This window comes from Charadrius vociferus, unplaced genomic scaffold (genome assembly GCF_000708025.1).
Source record: "Charadrius vociferus isolate BGI_N301 unplaced genomic scaffold, ASM70802v2 scaffold109, whole genome shotgun sequence".
Taxonomy (NCBI): Eukaryota; Metazoa; Chordata; class Aves; order Charadriiformes; family Charadriidae; genus Charadrius; species Charadrius vociferus.
In genome coordinates this window covers 2904927-2908503 of record NW_009650060.1, presented here as the reverse complement: position 1 = coordinate 2908503, position 3577 = coordinate 2904927, and the positions used below count along the sequence as shown (strand labels likewise).

General features: G+C 37.9%; 1 protein-coding gene across 1 annotated transcript in view; it reads right to left on the bottom strand.

The window, feature by feature from the left end:
- LOC104292346 (von Willebrand factor D and EGF domain-containing protein-like) overlaps positions 1–3577 on the bottom strand; it is a 116398-nt gene that overhangs the window by 59074 nt on the left and 53747 nt on the right. The window lies entirely within an intron of this gene.

Below are 3577 nucleotides of genomic sequence, written 5' to 3'. Positions count from 1 at the left end.
TATGCTAGCTGTGACCCTAGGAAATGCTGGGAGACGCTGGAGGACGTCCTCTGGTGTCAGAGTGTTCATCACTACGGACTGGCCATGTTGTTCGCAGGGAGCGAAGCTGTTGGGTTACGTTCAGCAGTCACTGGACGCTTAGAGATGTATAAACTCCTACAGACCTTAAAAAAGAAGAGCACCTCTGGGAGGGCTACTCATTCCCAGGACTTAGTAGTGGGCTAATATGATGAACGCCATGAAAACCATCCACAGGCGTGAAGCTGCGCAAGTTGAGGGATTTTGTCATTGTGCAGGAAATGGTGCCATTGCCCCTGGCACAATATTGACGGATATATTAGTGTAATTGTTTGAGAAATCTCAAATTTTTTTTTTTTTAAGTTAAAATGTAAAATAATATTAAAGATATATATAGTTTACACATCAAGACATACTTCCCTTTTTATGTTTTGCCTTAAAAGTATTTTCTGCGTATTTAGTTTTAAGCTAGTACTTCATATTTAAGATTCTACAATTTATGGCATGAAAAGCTTTTATATTTATAATGCGCCATAACTAGTAATGAGGGCTATACTTTTCCTTTACCAGGCTTTCACATTTGTTTAATTTAGAAGGTACTTTGCTATAAAAGGAAGTGCTCTCTCTGGATTTTAGCTGGTATAATTAACGCTATTTCACATCTATGCTTCAATATACACAAATTGATTGTGCTTACGCTGTAAAATATGACACATTCTTCTTTGATTTTCAGTCACTTCCTTTGGTCGAAAGAATCAAAAGATTACAAGATAAATATTTCTACAGAAATATATTAGCAAGAGGCATACCAAAGAGGACTGTTATCATTAGAAGTGGGAGTTAGGTATTTCAGTTATCTAATGAATAGCTAACTACCTCAGATGTAATGCGAGCTCAGTATGTCAGATTAAAAATCATTGAAAACATCACTATAGAAGTTACAAAATGAAGTGTTATTGTCAAATCTTACAAGTCAACCCTTACATTGGAAGTGACCGTTTCAGTAGGAAAATTTTACTACCAAAAAGAAAAATATCTTCCAGTCTTCTGATTTTCATGCAATTTTTCAGTTTTCCAACAAATCTGCTAAAGAAATAATTGGAATCAATATTTTTAAATTAAGTTAAATCTTGATGAGCTTTGCTTTTCATTTAAATTTTGGAAATCAAAATGGTTGCAATTTCTATGTTTGTGTCTGCTTTCATCCTTGCTTTTCTCCACTGTGCATTTTTCCTTCTCTTTGCCGTTACTAATGGGAAAGTCCAAAAAGGTGATCAGCTCTGTGAAAGGCAGGAGTATGTTTACACGCATTCCCATTTGTGTAGAAAACACTCTTACTCTTTTGTTGTTGGCAACGGTTCCCATCTTCACACTTTCCCTTGCTTTTTATGTGATAGTCTTTCAATGAGCCACTCACAGGACTCGAGTGGGCAGAAAGGGTGCCAAAGAGACAACTGATGACCACCCATCCACAGCGGCTCTGCCTACAGCATTTTGATCAGCTGTCTCCTGGTAAGGTGACCTACAAGCTTTGTGATGGAACAAATGGTTTTCCTTGGGTTCTATTGTTTGATGGATGCTCTGCTGTTGATCTCAGAATCAGTTTTGGTAGTTTCATTTTTAAGCTTTGTTTGTTGCCATCTTTGTAGCCATGTAGAGGTGGATAAAGGCTGCCACTTCCTTCAGTTCTCTGGACTAATTTTGCATGCTTCTTTTCTTTCCTGTATAAAGTTCTTACCTGAGCCTGTGTCTACTGACCATTTACACTTAACGTAGCTCCTGATGCCCAAGATCTGATGCTCCTCTCATCCTCTCAGCATATCGCTTCACAGTCCCCAGGAGAAGTTTCTCTTAGCTTTTTCTCCTCTCTTGCTTTGCTGTTTACAATCTGCAGATTGGTCTCTTTCTGATACATTTTTATTATTGAGGGACACTCATATGGTTTCTTACTTGATCCCACAAGCTTTTTGTACAATTTTTCTATTCACAATACCTAATGCACACCTCATTTCAAACACAATTTCCTACCACGTACCCATTTGCAACCAAAGGAGAATGCTTCAGTTCCATACCTCTGTGTCAGCCTTTGTCTTTAGGTTATAGGTTTGTATTGGAACTGAAACAGGAATTGCATTCCCCACTCCTTAAATACAGAGCTTTAAAATAGCTTGGTAGTGTGTTAACATTTTTTTGGATAGGCAGAGAAGTTGCTTAACTGATGTGTAATAGGGTGGCATAATCATTATAATAATTGAAAGAGAAATTATTTACAATAATAAATGGGAATATAAGTAGGAGTAATGAGACTGTGAAATGATGGGTAAGAAATTTGGCTGAATATCAAGAAGTGATTTATCTCAGTGAAATAACTTAGTTATTGAGATGGCAGAAGCCCCATCAACTTGGCTTATTTAAAGCTACACTGGACAGAGCAGTTATGAACATCTGTCCACAAGGAAGAACCATGCTGTTATCGTGAGGCCAAGCTAATCCTGGGATTTTTCCATTTCAAGGCTGTGCGACCCTGAGACAGGGTGCCACAGGATGGGCTTTTCCAAACTCAAATAGAGTCATAAATGGTTTAGAAGCGTTTCTGTGTGCTATCAATACAGGGTTGCAAAATGAGTCATTCAAATAAAATTGCTTTATTTTATTTTAAACTTTTTTTTTCCCATGGAAGCTATGTAAAAATGTGCTACATGGTTGAGAGTGTTCTCCCATTCCAAGAGGCACTTTTCAGCACCTTTCAGTAATTTATGACTTCCTAAACACAAGAGCCTGGCAGATCACTGTCCATTCTTCGTCTTAAATCAGAAGGAAATATTTTAGAACATAAATGTGTAGAGAGTTTTGAAATGATATTCTAATTTAATTTAACATCCCAGAGTGAAATAATTTCAGATACCACGGGAATGTCTTTGCACATCTTGTGGCTCTTTCGCAGCTTCTACATATCGAGCAACCAAACTTGCGTGAAATAAGTGCCTGACCACATTATAGGCGCTATTCAGCAAAGCAGGAGGGAAACTGGAAAGCCCTAGATGTGCAGAGGCTACCCTAAGTTTAGGTGAAATCTTTATTTGAGGCAGACGTATAACCTTACTTTCTCAGATTTCATCAACAGATTTCTCCAGCTTTGATGTCATTTCAGATGTTATCTCCAGAGCATGATGGACTGAAATTGAGACATTAGGCTACCAAAATTAGAATATCACTCCTGCCGAGTCCATGTGGATGCTGTGCACCTAAAGTCGTTATCTGTGCCATTAGGAGGTTAATGGCAGAACGGCAAACCTGGAATGTGATGTGAAATATTAGCAACTTTGGATCAAACATTCCAGATGCAAACTTTAAAAAATTTCTGTTATGTCAAATAACTGTGGTAAATAGATTCATGAATGATTAGGGAAGCTAACTGAAGAAAATTTCTGTACGGTACAGGCTGTCAAACACAAAGGTATCACCTTTGGTGCACTAGGTCTTTAAGCAATTGCTGGATAATATCGGAGGACATCTGGACAATGCAGGAGGACGTACAACTTTATTTTTGCACTCTTTC